General features: G+C 34.3%; 1 protein-coding gene across 1 annotated transcript in view; it reads right to left on the bottom strand.

Moving 5' to 3' along the window:
- The window catches only part of LOC122531520, a 96,794-nt gene extending 87,928 nt beyond the window's left edge, over positions 1-8,866 (bottom strand). Inside the window, exon 1 of the mRNA XM_043659518.1 lies at positions 7,191-8,866. The gene's annotated coding sequence lies outside the window, so the exon portion shown is untranslated. The remainder of the gene's footprint in view (positions 1-7,190) is intronic.
- Positions 8,867-17,168: the final 8,302 nt, after the last annotated feature.

The raw sequence follows: 17,168 nt of genomic DNA, 5'->3' as shown, positions 1-17,168 counted from the left end.
TTTTTTTTTTTTTTTTTTTTTTTTTTTTTTTTTTTTTTTTTTTTTTTACTGCAACCGTTTCAGAAACGAACATTTGGCTAATGGAGGAAGATACCGCTATGCTTTTATGTAAGGAAGAATGCAATTTGCCTACGAAAGGTATTCTCACTCTCTGCCTCGCCATTTTTCGCGTTTCTTGAAACTTTCTTGCAACGAAGCACGGCATCGGCGAGTGTAATTAAGCGCGGTGTTGTCGCGTCTCGTTCGCACGTAACAAGGTGTAACTAAATGAATTACAAGCGGGTAGCTGAAAGAGGTAGAGCGTGGCGAAGATTTAAAGATTCAGGACAGTTTGAAATTTTCAAAAAATCGATTTTTTTGTTTTGTTTTGTTTTAAATAGTAGTTCGAAGTCTTAGAAATAAGATACAAAAGGCTCTAGCCTTTAAAACGACTTGTTTTGGGGTATAAATAATAAATCCGCGGATACAGAATAATTGAACTTGCATCGTTGTTTAGAAATTTAAAGCAGTATTATCAAGTGTAAATCGTGTGATTCGAATATTAGTTTTGGAGAATCGATTATTAGGGGACTTGAATATAATTTAGTTGTGAATTGTAAGACCTGCGAGCCGAGATATATAAGTCAAAAGAGTAAGTAAAGGATACATATGAAAGATGACGTTCTGAAACTTTAAACGCGTTTTTCTCGAAACTAGGGTTTTAGAAACGGTGTGCAAGATATCTCGGTATCTAACCAACCGATTACTGTGAAATTTAGTACGTATCTTTAGTGTAACATTTACTAGGGATTGACGATCGAACATTTTTTAATTATTAACAATTTCGAAAAATATAAGCAAAAAAACGTAGAAATTTTTGGCATAAATTCGATACATCAAAAACAAATGGCTGCCATTTTCATAATTTTTACAAAAATGAAAATATTGGATCGTCAATTCCCAGAGAATATTGTTTACTTTTGAACTTTTTTTGCCTTTTTATTGCAGCTAATCCTGTTTGGCTGGAATCATGCACACCGATAGGCAATGTAAAAAAAAAGTTATGTAAAATGATGTTTTTAAAAGGCTAAATAAGAGCTTTTTCTTTTCTTTTTTAATGTTGCTTTTCATAGTTCATAATGTGCTAAAATAAACGACGAAGGCTCATGTCAATCAAATATGTACTTAGGTTTTATTAGCCATCCAAAGTATTCGTAATTTTTAGGCCCGTCAAACTGTCCTGCCCCCTTAAGGGGACAAGTTTCATGCCAAATTTTTCTGCCTTCTCGTCGTAAATCTCGCGCTAGTGACTAATGCCACTAACCTCGAAGAAACGAATGCGAATGACAAATCGTTTATTGACGAGAGAGGGAAGAAAACATAGATATACATGGTGCTAGCTTTTCCGAATAGAAAAAAAACAGAGGTGAAATATACGCGGCCGGAGAGAAGAACGAAAGAAGAAGCGAAGAATAAATGAAGCAAGAACGAGACGAACCGTTAAGCGCGACGAGTCTCTTAACACATTTTCTGCTTAATAAATAACTGGCAGGCGGAAAAATAAATTATGATCGGAGGTGTGACAAATATAATGTATAATCCAGACGCGGAGAAAACCTGAATTATTGGTCAAGCGGCACGGCACGCCGACTGTATCATAAATCGGTGTACAAAGTTCGCGGATGTCTGATTTCGAAAATAGAAACGTTTGTGCAAAAATTTTATAACGTGCGTGGTATATTTAGAAAATAATTTCAATGATTATGGCGTTAGGTATATTACCATCTGGACATATCTTTGATTGATCTATTATATATAATATATTATTATAATATATCATAATATATAAAATTATTAATTTATAATATTATATATTATTACATATTGTATGAATATATTATTATAATACATATTATATATAATAATGTATTATATAATATTATAATAATATATAAAATTATTAATATATATGATATTAAATATTATTACATATACTATAAATATATTATTATAATAATGTATTATATAATATTATAATTATATATATATATTAATATATAATAATATATATTATTATAATCAAAATTACGTGATTATTGAAACATCAAAAAACATACACGAATGAAGCGAAATTAGAAAGGTAAATAAATTGTTTGAAATTATCGAAAGACTAACAATAGTTATTCGACAACAACCTCAAGGGATCCCTTGTTATCCAGAAACTAAAGAGTTCATATAAAGTATTTTAATCGCGATTAGCCGTAAATTAATCAATAATATTTTTAAATAAAACTATCTTACCCTAAGAACAATGTTAAAACGAAACATTACACGCAAGCATCTTTAAATTCAATGAAAGATAAAAATTAATTTTCATAATTCTAAGTTGTTTGCAAAGGGTAAAACGTTTTCATCAGTTTCTAAGTAGTCTCAAATTTTTGCACGGTGCTGTAATATTTGATTCTAAATCGAACGTTCACGATCCATCTGGTAAATTTCATCGAGACCTCATGACAGTCCTGTATTCCAATTTTGAACGTGGTGGGAAGATATTCGAGAACGCTTCCACGGTTACTTCACAATGGCACAGCGATTTCTATTTACCACGATCGTTTAGAACCTTCGCATTCGTCGATTGTCCACCGACGTTTCCGGATTATTCATTCCTATACGCCGCAGAGAAAACCAGTTTCGAATTCAAAGGTCATTGAAACCTTTCGAACAATTGCTTATCGAACATTTCATCGTGCGGTCGAAATCCAGATACTACCTGAATAACGAGACTCCATTTACGAATTAATCACTCTTAACGAATAGAATTTCGTAGAACGGCGACTCGAAGGAATTACAGCGTCGAAATTTTACATCCTCCGTGGTATTCGAATCACTTTCGACCTTATTACGTAGCTCGCAACGTAATCATCATGGTAATTGCAGGTCGATGGAACTCGACCGCTACTTCGACTCGGTGTCCTTAGGATCCCCCTGCCATCCTCTTGATTGCATGTTTTCACCGATAATGGATGACCGGTGTGTTAGGTGTCAGTTACATCATTCAAAAGCTAATTTCTCACGTCGTGTAATAATCGAGATGATAAGAAAAAAAAAAGAAAATAATAAAAAATGACGGTCGATCGAAGAAGAAAATACAGGGACCCAAGAAGTCGAGATAAATTTCCATTGACTTTGCGCACATGATATGTATCGTGCAAAATAAATATTACGGAACGGTCTGGATATTGAAATGAATATCGAGCAACGTTAAGGGATGTTTGATCAAACGACAAATGATAACTGTACGATAGTTCAGTCGCTGTTGGCAGTCAGATTGGCACGATGGAAAAGATGACGAGGTGAAAATTGTAAAAATCCAGCTTTCGCGTTTCCGCTAGGGTAGTAAATGGCCGACGAATTTGCTTCGTATTTCAGTGTGTAAAGTGTAATATGTGTGTAAAATGTACATACACTGGAGACGTAACAGAAGCCACCGGATGTTCTTTTCGATCTCAGTTATTTACAAGCGAGCGAAACCACAAAGTTGTGCAAAACCCGAGTGCGTTCGTTAACGAGAACGTTAACGAGATGCTGGTGTTGTCAAATGTTTCACAACTTCACCACCTGTCAGTCGATAATTAAAATTACTCTTCTTTTGAGATGAGGTAACGTGAATGACGTAGCGCGAGTCATTGATTAATTAATTGTCATCGATCACTGGTCGTCATAATCGACATTTATAAGAATCACGTTTCTTTGAAAGAAACCTGTTACTTGCTGAAACCTAATGAAAGGTACGGCAGAGAGATTGTTAATTAAAGGTTAAGCGACCTCGTAATCAACTTAATCCGATTTCCTGCCAAACTAGTATGATTGTGGGATTATACCGTTCTCCCTTTCTCTTACGTTCTTGTCGTACAAGAAAAATATTATATATTTCACAAAAAGTAGCCGTAAGATTCTTTAATATAAATTTTTGATCACTTGCGCTGGCAATTGATTACGGACCATAACGAGTGATCAAACCTGCATAGAAATGATTGAGAAGTAATAAATTTATTCTTTGTTTTGTCTATTTTGTTCTACTTAAATATATTTAAAACTGAGAAAATAGTACAATTTTGGAGTAAAAAATTCTCGACGTGCGTGGCACGTCATTTCAGCGCAAGAGGTTAATGTAATTGTTAAACTTTCCTATTTAATATTTAATTTCACTGTCGTCAAAGAGAGAAATGAGAGAGAAATCAGAGATGTAAGAAATAGAAAAAAATTTGCAACACAAAAACTCATTCAAATCGCTGGAAACTCGTGAAATTTCTATGAAATTTCTCTATTCCGATTATCTCGATAATTCTTGTGCCAACAACTGTGTCAATATTTCATATCTGTTTGATTTTACTATTTTCGAAGTGTGCCCACTGGTATAGAACTACGTCTAGATTTGTTGCAAATTACATGGAAGCGTCAATAAATTTCGTTATTTGTTTAAAAGACTTGAAACGATGACCACGTCTCGATCGATCGGATTCGTTATGGTTAGTGAGTAGCACGTTTCGAGAAGAGAAAACGAAAGAAAACGACGGATCATAGAGGAACTGGATCGTCGCAAGGCGTGGCGAAGCTGAATGAACGTGGCAGAACTCGTCTAGCAGATGAAGGGGAAGCTTGTTCCCTAGGTGAGACCTGCTGCCCGGTTTCTAGCACATTCACGAGGTCTCTCTGGTCTTATTTTACGAGTATAAAGTGGGTGTGTGTGTCGAGGCGGCTTCTATGTGGCCTTGCAAGGTCGTTTCTATACGGTGTCAAGAAGGAGATGCTATCTCCATTCGTTCCACCACGTCCGATCCTTGGACGCGAGCGCGCAGGATCGGGACGCAGGATTTCTCTTGAATTTTATCGGAGCTTTACGAGCCGCTTTGCTAATTAAGTGGAAATCGAACAACCAACCAGCCTTGCAATCGTGATTACGATCAAAGTAACGACACTAATCTCCCACTCTAATCTCGTTTCTTTGTCCGGCACGTATCGAATCGTTAGAAGCATTGAAATAAATACGAGGGATGAAATTGTAATTAACCTGGTAAAAAGTGTAAAAGAATCTTCAATTCTAAATTACTTACAGAAACTAAGATTAAAAGTGAAACGTTCAAACCATAGTTATTGAATAGAGTTTGTTTTATTTGACGAAGACATGCATCATTGGACTACGGACTTTTTATGCATTCTACAAATATAAAAAAGCATACGCTTAATTATGCAAAATATTCAGAAAGTAAAACAACTTCTCATCTAGCTTTCGTTTTTTAATTATATTTATGAAAATATTAATTGAATATGAATATTCGCAGTCTACTTATCGTAAACAGAACTTTTAATACATTTTTAAATAATAAATAATACACGTATATGAAACATCATAATTGCCATAAATTTTAAAAATTAGAATTAACGTAAGAATTAATGTCTTTCTTCAAATGATTTTGTTTATGAATAATGAGGATTTTTTTGATTATTGCTAATCGTTATTAATGACGGAAATTGTTTTTGATTACGAATAAATTATAAATAATTTTTTGGTAAAATAAAAAGCCAAAATAGGTTTTTGGATGATCAATATCGATGGCGGGAGTTTCGATTATTTCGATCATTATGGTTATTTGTTTCATTGACATTACTAACAATTAGTATTTGTAAACGATGTGCAATGAATCAGAATTTATATGTTTTGATAAATAAAAATACTAAGTAATAATTATATATTTCAACTAATGCCTAAAATCAGTATTAAAAAAGGCTCTTTTCACAATAATTCTACAATTCATTTTACATTGGTCAAATGTTATTACTAGCAATATTGATAAAATAATTATTAGTAATATTAATAAAACGAAATTGACAGTGATCGAAAGTATCCAAGACAAAACTCTCATCACCGATATTAAAATAAAATGAAAGTTCATCGTCGATATTAGTTACTTCTAGCTAAAACGAAACTTCCGTCATTGATAATGGTTATCAGTGACCAAAACGATTTTAGTCATTTATATGAGGTTATTCATAAAAATAGATAAGCCTTAATACTTTTTAACTTTTTAAATTTCATTCTTCGAAAAATTTTTGGAAAATTTAACGACAACTGACTTTCATTCAAATAAAAATTTTTTTCAAATAACTATTTGTTTTTGATCTCTCCGTAATATTTTATTAAAGACGCGCAAAACACAAACGCTAAAAGAAATATTGTAAAATGATTGAATAACTAATTTTTTATCATAGGCATTTTTAGATTTATTTTTCTCGGCCACGTTACTCCTGTAGCAAACAAACGATCAAATATTCATAAGACGATACTAAAGAATTTTATAGAGTTCTAAGATGGTCTGGGAGTACATTAGAAAGAGTAGTTCATTAATTACATTCAAGATCCTGTTGGTCGATCGTTTTACCCAAGATGAAGCGTTAAAAAAATTTTACTTCTCTAATTCGTCTGCGTCTGTGTATAATTATTATACGATAGTAATACATTGCGCAATATCTACGTTTGATCACCTATTTGTATTCATACACAGATATATCACGAACCTCGCATCAATTTTATTCGTATTGGATCCAACTTTCTATTGTTATGATTTAACCGAGGAATATTGCCAAGTAGATGAAAAAAAAAAAAAAAGAATCATAAATCTCGCGTTTAATTAAAAAGACATTAGCAATTAGCAAATCGAAATTTTTTACAGCAGTTGGTCGACTGGTTGCTTTTATTAATCATTCGGCGTGAGTTCAACGAACGATCGCTATTATTCTAGCGAAAACGAACTAGTTTGTTCTGTTATGAAGGAAGGTGGTATAGTGCTGGATAAATTTTTAACAGATGATTAATGAACGAGCGCTGATTAAGAAAGAACAATCGGCTCCACGACTGTCATTAATCTCGACAATATTAAATCTTAATCGACCCGGACATCAACGCGTCGAGAATAGCGATTCGCCAGATTGCCTTCATTTATTATTCTGCCGAAGATGAAACAGATTACAACAGGTGTTTAATACGAGCAGACACGATTCGGCAATTCATTTCGCTTCGTTAATTTTTTTTTTCCCCGCCCGGGGCAAATCTTTTTTTTTTTTTTTTTTTTACGAAATCCTCTCAACCACAGAGAATGCTTCCACGCGAAAATTACGAAAGAATTTACGAAATTAAAAGATAGAAGACTCACCTGTTAATTATCAACTGGATCCAACGATGCCATGCGGTGAATCCCATCGGTCCCCAGTTGTTCGACGAAGACTAATGATCGATGATCCTCGCAGCACGTGCACGATGCCTGTTAGCAGCCGAGGTGTACTTGCATCACACCGTCCAGACAATCCTCTTCATCCTGCGAATCTTCCACCTTCCGCCCACGCGATCTCTCCGTTGTTCCCTCCTTTCACAATGTTCACCACGATTTATCGCGATCGTCCATATTCTTCCCCGCGCGAACGAAGAATATCTATCGTCCGATTTTTGTTCAACAACATCTACAAACACCGACAGTAACCGGCCTTTCCACGAGGATCACGTTCTCTCTGCCGACCGGAGAGAACCCTACGAAATCTCGAAGTTTCGTGGGCAGAGAGCAACGGCACATGTTCGAACGAATCGATGTGAAACAACTTGCTTGTGTGGAGCAAGAGCTCTGTTTGGAGGGTCGTTTCCCGAACGGGCCTCTGTCTAAAGTCACAGCGTGATACGGACAGTTTTTGTTTTCTTTACGATCTAATCGTCTGCTTGGTTATTTCTGTTCATTGTCGTGCAAGGGGCTGCCGTGTGAGGAGGCAAGCCCTGCGTAAACGTGACGGCGAGGCAACAATGACGACGACGACAGTCATTGCCCTGTCTGGATCAGTCTTTCAATGGATCGAACGGACTCCGATCAGAATCTGATGGACTCGCGTTGGATGGATCCAACGACGCAAAGGATCCAGAGGCGTTCTCGGGGTTGTCTCGCGCGAACTTTTGGGGCGACGAGCCTCTACGAAGCGAGTAACCCAAGAGACAACGGAAGATAGGGTTTCGGATCCGTGCTGGCTGGTGGTCGAGTAGTTTGTGCCTGAGAGCGCAAGCGGAGCTACGACGATCTTGCTCCGTCTCCTTTCCACCGGCGGCCGCTCTGTCCTTCCCTCGTGATCCCTCGTCCCTCTTCAGATCCTGGCGTCGCGATCCCGCGGAGAATTTCTTTCTCTTTCGGTCGCTCGCCTTGCTAGATGGCGCCAACCAGTGACGGCCTCGAACTACCACGGAGCCTAGCGTCGTTGAAATATCCTATTGTCTTCGATCTTGTAAATTTATGGTGTTCACCAGATCCTTCCTGCTTCCTGCCAGGGACTTTCAGCCAGAAAAATGATTCAATCTCCGCGAAACACAGAGTGTTCCCATCGCTGGAACAAAAAATTCTCGTCTATCGGCTATCTGTTCATCGTTCGCCAGTAGCGCATAGTCTTCCCTCCTATCACTTTCTTCTCTCTCACTAATCTACGCCTTTTTTTTCCTTCTTTCTTTTTCTTATCGTTTCTTTCATTTAGTCCTTTACGCGAACCAAGTTTTTCCCTTGTCTGTTTCTCGCTTCTCCTCGTGGCATTGTTTCTCAGGTTACGTTCGTTATTCGTGGTAGTCGGTAGTTGCCTTTTTGGCATTCGATTTTCAACGATTCCCTTTCGGCGATCACATTCGTCTACGACTTCGCGGATGTCTCCGACTACGACGGACGAGCGCGACTGACGGTCGTTTCTACTTCCAAAGCGAGAGACTCGAGAGCATTGAATCGCACGTGGACCACTGCCTGCACAATACCTCACTCTGTATATGGAGTATTTCATTTTTGCACGAACAGCCCATATCGTCGAGGCAACTCGAGATTTTCGTTGTCGGATCACTGGAAATTTTAGTTAAATTTCGTCTCTCAGAAGGGCTATTGTTGATTGATGAAAAGTTGTTGGAATATTTTTCATTGCAAGTTAAAGCAAAGGAATTGGAAATTAGAATGAAAGGATTCTAAATTCGAAAGGACTAGTTCGAAAATTTAAGACGATATGTGAGATTCAACAGTGTGGTGTTCCTCGTTAGAAAAATAAAGATACTCTTTGCTTTTGATATAATTTTAATTAATATAATATATTCTTTATATCCTATATATAATATAATTCTTTCTTCGTATCAACTTGTATAACAAATTTTATTATTATTATTCTGTAAATTGTATATTCTGTCTCGTAGTCTGATATTTCAATCATAGACTGTGAATTTTTATGTAAATCTATATTTCGATAGGAAATTGTTTTATGTGCCAGGTATATTTTAGACATTTCATATAATTATTTTTTCATATTGCGTGCATTCTATATATTTTTCAAATTTCCTATAAATGCATAAAAATCTGTAATCAATTAGTATTGACCAGGGAATATTTATAATATAAAAGTTTATATAATAAAATAATATAATAAAATAATATTATAATATAATAATATAATAAAATAATATTATACTATAATAATATAATAAAATAATATTATAATATAATAATATAATAAAATAATATTTTATATAAGTAACATATTTATAATATAAAAAATTAAATATGCGAACATACGAATATTAATAGAGAATAGTATAATTATATCAATTGAATAATTACAAATAACGATTAATTAATCGATACATTATCGTGGTCGGATTTCCAGTGAAACTGATTTTCTCATCGGGTAGCAGATTGGTTTTCTCTTAACATCGAACATTTCGAAGCTGCTTAATATTCATTCACTGTCATGCAAAACTACTATCGTACAAAATTTATATCTAACAATATGCATCTACTATTCATCTTGCCGTTGAATACAAGTACAGCCTAAATCCCGAGAGATATCGTCAAAAATTATCTATCAAGCACCGAGTACACATTGTTAAACACGCAGAACGATGTTCATCGATCAGGTGACTGTTACTAGATCTCCGGTAACTTTCTATCATTAAAAAATGTCAACCGCGACGTCTCTGTACTTGTACTTTAATTTCGCGTTATTTTCATTCGCGACTTGCTGCAGTTACGACAGTTGTTTCTCAAAGTATAGGTCGCGTAATTAAATTTCGAGGTCGCGAAACAAAAGATTCGTGGACGTGCAACGACCGAAAATTAACTAGTTTGGCACCAAAGAATTGTTTTCGAATAAATTTCCTTTGTTGTCAGCAAATGTTTTAATTCGTACAGTCTTAGTTTGTATATCCAGGCTCGCGAAAATATTTATTCGAATAAAGGGGGTCGCCAGATGGAAAAGTTTGAAAAGCGCTTCGTCAGAAGATTTGACGCTCGAACATCTCGTTCCTTCGTCACTTTGTGACTTTTTTCGAAGCGTTGTGAAATCGCGAGAGGAACGCTTGCGAGATATTAAGTATACTTCATTTGGAACATAACGCACCTCACTTAACACCGATTCGCCCGAAGAAAGTCCCGCAAATGTATAATTACTTTCGGTTGAGACAAATTGTCATTCAGTCCCCGCGAATAATAATGGAGTTACTCGTGAAGCATAAAAGATTGTTTAATGTTTCTTTGATACAAATTACTTCCTTTTGTTAGGCTCGTATTTTTGCGATGCAATACTGCTCACTTTGTCTTTGATTATTTATTATCTTTGATTATGAACATTGTTTATGATGTAGTTACTCATAAACTACAAACGTTGTTTAATATTTCTTTAACACGAATAAATAGTTTATAAAACTTTCGCTAGACTCTTGTACTATATTTTTATAATACAACGTTTTATTTGTGATTAATATTACAGTTCGTGTTATTTATTGTCTTTTATTAAATTTATATAAATTTCTTGCATTTCTCAATAAATATAATTGAAATATTTAGGAATATATGTTGGATGAAACAACTTGTATTATTTATAATAAATAAAAGCTTGGTCAATTGTAAAAATTACGGACGTTTGTGTTTTAGAATTAAAACTCTTTTCACATACAGGCGTTTCCAATCTTAAAGTGCAAGAAGCTAAAAATGAAAATCAGAAAAGAAAAATCATATATTATATTCACGAATTTTTGAAAAACTTAGAAATACAGAAAATTCACAAAATTCGATATATGAAATATACCAAGAATACTTATTACGGTATCTGATAAAAGAAACTAGATTTCACTGCTTAAAGTTACCAAAAGTCTAAAAGACTTTTATACTAAGTAGAGAGGCTTAAACCAAATTAAGAATATAATTTGATATATTTATTCAATATACTGTAAATATGTTATCTTCTTTGAGCCTCTAACAAATGAACCAATTATTTTATTATCGTTTATAAGATTGCCTGTAATGCTTTAGCACGGACTCAAAGGATTAACTGGATTCACAAAAGTACAAAAATGCACACACAATAGATTATGCTCGTACAACTTGAAAACACCTACGTAATTTCATCCAACGTTAACCGAGTGATTTTTCTGTCTAAATTTTCCACATTGTGAAAATGACGAAAAAAAAATCAAGGAACTTCAAGCGAAATCGAGTGAGACAAATTCGAAATGATTAAGAAGCTAGAGTTAGAGGATTAGAGAAGCAATTGAACTTCACCGAGGCCATTCGGGGATAGACAGTTGAGATACAACGATCTGTATTAGAATGCAGGCTGAAAACGAGGACGTCTGATCTTTCATGTCGTGAAGAGCATCGTTTTGTAACGCTTTTCACGATCAGTCGCGTCGTTCACGGACGAACACGTGTCTACTCGAGCAGATAGCCTGGCCCTAGTTTCTAGTTTGCCGATTATTGAAGGTTATCATAATCGGAATCGTGGCCACGGACAAACTATGCGGAACATCGTTTTACATTCAGCTCGTTCAACTCGCTGCTACGAAACGAATTCCGCGAAATCGTTGACCATAGTGATGGACTGTCTCAACTTGAGAATACCCCTTTCTTTATGTCAAGCAACTCATTGTATTGAAACATGTCTCTTTGTTTCTATTGTTTCTTATACTAAATTAGAGAAATCTTGCAAATAACATATTAAGACTAGCATCGATTAATTAAAATGATGTTCGGTGAATGAATTAATCAGGAATTTATATGATAGATAATAGATCAAATACGCGAAAAAATACGAGACTGGATTTATAATTTCTTTTATTAAAACTAGGATTGCTTTAGAAATAATTTTCTTCTGAGCTGACACACGATCGCATACGATGCTAATGATTTTAGGAAGAAAATGAGTTTGAACGTTGTTCTTGTTATAATTTTATCAAAATTCCAGATCCTCGAGCATGCACATTCACGTACAACTCTAGAAAGTACAATCTACTCGAAACAATAAATTTCGAATTGCATCATTATTGCAGTAAATGAGTGATACGATCGGTCTTATAGACTTCAGTGACACAAACAGATCGTTACGATGCAAATAGCACAAGACAATAAATTATCATCTGTCGCTTTTCGATAGAATTTCGGCCACCTAGACGATGGAAAATTAAGAAGAAAGAAAGATATAAGACATACATGGAAGATGAGATAAAGATAGCATGTTAATTGTTATTTTATGCGACGGTTTTGGGGGAAACGAGTAACCATTCCTGAGATGACGAAGGTCGCATAAAAAGCTTGATGCTGCGTACGTAACTACTATAATTTCGCATGAACCAGTGAAGAGAACCCAATAAAGTATCGGGCGATGATAAATTTTTAATGGTTGGTTACATGGGTCCGCCGGGCCTCTGGGCTATTCACCAGCTGAGAAACTTAGGCGATCAAAATTTACAACATCTGTCGACGTTTCAATGGAAATTATTCATCTTCGAGATAAGATACAGTGCGTTAAATTTCGCTGCGAATATCATTCCCACCGTTAAGAACACTTAACGATAATCGGAACTATGCTTTCATCCATCAAATGACTCGGAATTGGAAGGAGAAATTCGATCTTCGCTAGAGAGAGAGAGAGAGAGAGATTTATTTTATTAATGAATTTCGAGAAATTATATTCCCGTATAAATATTAATGACTATCGATATTTCAGTGATCAATTCGAATTGAGCTCACGAAATAACAATTATATTCGATTATTTTTGTACATTTTTGTTAAAATAATTTACCAAAGTTGCAATTTCTACAGATTTTTCCAAGGATTGCTTGAGCAAATTAAGATAGTTTGAGGGATTTATTATTCATCAAGAGTTCGAGATTACTTTGCTAGTTTTCTATCTATACCTAGTTTTCTAAAAAATGCAATTCCAACCTGATGTTCTTTTTTAAATTCTTAGATTGGATGTAATTATTCTAAACTTTTGACCAACAATAAACCTATGTAGGTATCAGTACGTTTCAATCATAATAGAATATTTTTATCAATTGTTTTCAGCTAATATTTGCAGAAAATTCTATTCTATATTACTGCATAAAATCTATGTAATAGATTAGTGTAAAATTTACTAATATTTGTAATAAATAAGTCTTCGTATCCATCTTAGATAGCTATGTCTAGGTATTATTAATTAAAGGTATTATTAACTTAAGTTACTTATTAAGTTATTATTAACTTACTAACTAATTATCACTAATTGAAGGTATTATTAACTATTACTAACACGTAGCATATTGATAGAATAGCAATAGTAATTTTATCACGTCACTATCTCATTCATCTTTTATCGTAGAGATAAATCTTTGTTTACATTTCAAAGAAAAGTACTAAAAATCAATATCTAACATCTACATAACGAAATCTCTGAAAATATGATTACTTAAAAATAAATATTTGAAACACGTTTCATGCCAATACTGTTTCCCGCTGCGAGATACGGAAATTTAGGGATTAGGGGGCACCGTAGAATCCCTAAAGGTAGAATTCTTCGAGAGATTATACGGTCAGATTGAGGCAGGCATCTGCCGCACAATCAAAGCTGCCGTTTTTATTCATTTAACCGGCTATGCAGATGCCAGACCGCGAATATTGGCCTGACCACCCGGAAGATAATTAAAGAGTAATCGCTGGCATTTTTTCCCTCTGGAATACTCATCGAACGAACACACTGTGCGATCGCGACTCTCGCGCATGACAGAGCCCACCATTCAAACGTTCATTATGATTTTGTCGATCAGGATCGCAGGAACGACCTGTCGTCTGACACATCGCGGCAAAGCGCCGCGGTTCTTGCGCGTTGCGCGTGTCCTTGGAATTTTAACGAGCGCAACATTTTTCCGATTACATCTTCACGATGTCGCGCAACACTTCCCATTGATAACACGCTGACGGATGGTGTTTGGGGAAAGCTGAATAAACTCGTGATGGATCCGAAGCGAGTTGCGCGTGGGCCAGTTTCGACAACATTCTCGTAAAATTATTCGCGCAATCGGCTGGACTTACAATGAATAATAATTGCTGGGCAGAGGCGCGCCATTAAATTCCGCTGTTGTCAACTGACGCGGCGCTTTATCACATCTTTCATTTTTTTCAGGCTGTTACGTCGTAACGGTTAAATGAATTTATATGAAGCGTTGCATATTTTTCTTCTATTTTTTTTTTTTTTTTTTTTTTTGGTTTTTGCTCGAACGTGTCTGCTGTGTTTTCTACAAGTAAATGATAAGAGTGGAATGTCAGGTGACGAAATTCTGTATTGACAAGTTGTAAGAAAAATATGGAAAATATAAGCGACGATGAGGTAAGTGAATAATAACGAATGAATAATTTCTACGATGAACTGGTCGAGAGCAATTTTAGTTTTTTCTTTCCTGAATTGTTCGATTTTAAATTTATATTTTATTAAATTAATATTTAAATTAATTAATATTTAAATTAAATTTAATTTAAATTAATTAATATTTAAATTAAATTTAATTTAAATTAATTAATATTTAAATTAAATTAAATTTAAATTTAATTAAAATTTAAATTAAATTAATTAATATTTTAATTAAATTTATATTTATTATAATTTATATGCGATACTCGGAAAAACAGTTTATACGGAATTATTATGCGAATTAGGTAATTAGACAAGGTTACAAAGAAATTCAATCTAAACTCAATAATATGCACTAATGAAGGCAAAAGATATCTTGAAATGAAAACAAAATATTTGCTATAAATATGACATTTTTAGTTGTAGAACACTTTGGAAAAACTTGAACTATGGGATACAACATTCACACTATTAAATAGATGCATACTAGGATAAGTGTCCTTATTGGTGTGCCTGTTTCTATTATATACTCCAATATTAAAATTAATTACATAGAAAAATTTGTAATTTATTTATTTTATATCTTTGTATTTATTTATTTTATATCTTTTTATATTCGTATTTTAAACCTTTCAATTTTTATATCAAACTATTAAACTCTGTTAAAAAAAAGTCCCTTTGCGCAATTAATTTTAATATTACAAATAGAAACAGTGGCCCTAATTAAAATTGATTTCAAAAGGAAGCAACGTCCTTTCGTTTAATTTCTTTTCCTTTTTACTGTTCAAAATGTTTTTCATTCCGCTTCGGGATCACCTGATCGCGATCAAGATAAAACTTGAAACTTTTAGACATATGTACACATACGGTACACGGTCAATGCTTCTTTCTGTGGATACGTGCGATGCAATAATTTGTCGGTGCACGAGCTTTTTCATTCCGTTTGCAATTTTCATCCCGCGTCATTTCCCAGCGGATTTCGATACGCTTTTTATTCGCTTCGTTTCCTATTTCCGCGGCTGGCCTGTTTGAACCGGCTTTTTCGCTATCTACTAAATGACCACGCATCGTATAATCGATCGTAAAATGATTGAACGATGTCGCCGCGTTACACATCCACCCCGTTTCTTTGGAACACCCACGAAGAATGGTTTATTAATTTTCTCGATTAATTTTTTCGATCAAAGATGAAACAGCGATCCGAGCCAGTCCGTTGCCTTAAAAATTAATTACATCGGCCCGATAAATCTCCTCGTTGTACTTGCTTGTCCTCATAGACTATTAAATTCTTATTTGGTCGTGAGAGATCAAATTGTTCCTTTCCCATTCACTTTATCTGATCTTGCTAAGTTGTACCTATTATTGGTTGAATCGTTTCGAATTCTTCATTATCGGATTGAATAATTGCTTGGTAAAATCGTATACATAAGACAGTGTTATTTTTGTTATATTGTATAAAAGGTAAGACAGATGCAGCTAAATCAAATTTCCAATCGTTCTCTAAGGGTTGACTAACACTTTGCATTTAATTTGCTTCAAATGATAGAGATATCGGATTGAATTTTGAAGTTTTAAATTTTTAGATCGGAAGGGTCCATATTAGAATATTCGAACTAAGTTGATGCACTAAAATTAATTTTAATATTAATTACAAAATTAATATTAAAATTATAATATTAACATTAAGTAAATTAATATTATTATTAATTTTAATATTATTAAAATTATATTTATTTATATTTATATTTTCACTATGTAAGACTGACAAAATTATTGCATTTATGTAATAATTGTTGAAAATTTGTTGTTTATGATATCGAAAGAATAAAGATATTATATTATATTATATAATTATTATATATTATATAATAATATAATTATTTCGAATGTAATATATATTATTATTATTCCGAATTACAATATATCATATGATTCACATTATTGGGAATAATACGACTCTTAAAAAAAATCTCTCTATACTTATATAATAAATAAAACTTTCATAATAATTCAACCATTTGACTGAACGCCACGCTCGCCGTCCACGTCATCCGGTATTTATAACAAAGCAGCTCCACGATTTTAATTTTCTTTCAATGTCTACTCAAGATCAAAAGAGTGAAGGACACACGAGACTCTCGGGCCTCTCGAGAAAGTGTTTCGCACAGCTCGTAACTTTAAGTGCTGTAGTGAAAGGGTTAACACAGACCAGTTTGATGTTTCAATCATCATAAAGCATCGTTCGAGAGCGGAGATCGTTCTTCCTCTAAAATTGCTAACTCACTGAAGAAGCACAAAGAGGAATTTCGATATCGCTGCTCCAGTTTCTGGAGACTCTTGGCTTCCTGCTAGGGAGAGGCTTCGTCTTCTCCAAAAGAAGGATGCGTTTGACCTGACGGGTCAGGCTGGAACATTTTTTCGGAGGCTCAGATGAGAAAGTCCGACAGGGCTGTATGAAAATTTCGAGCGACGA

Source organism: Frieseomelitta varia, unplaced genomic scaffold (genome assembly GCF_011392965.1).
Source record: "Frieseomelitta varia isolate USP_RPSP 00005682 unplaced genomic scaffold, Fvar_1.2 scaffold_404, whole genome shotgun sequence".
Taxonomy (NCBI): Eukaryota; Metazoa; Arthropoda; class Insecta; order Hymenoptera; family Apidae; genus Frieseomelitta; species Frieseomelitta varia.
This window is presented reverse-complemented; position numbering and strand designations above follow the sequence as displayed.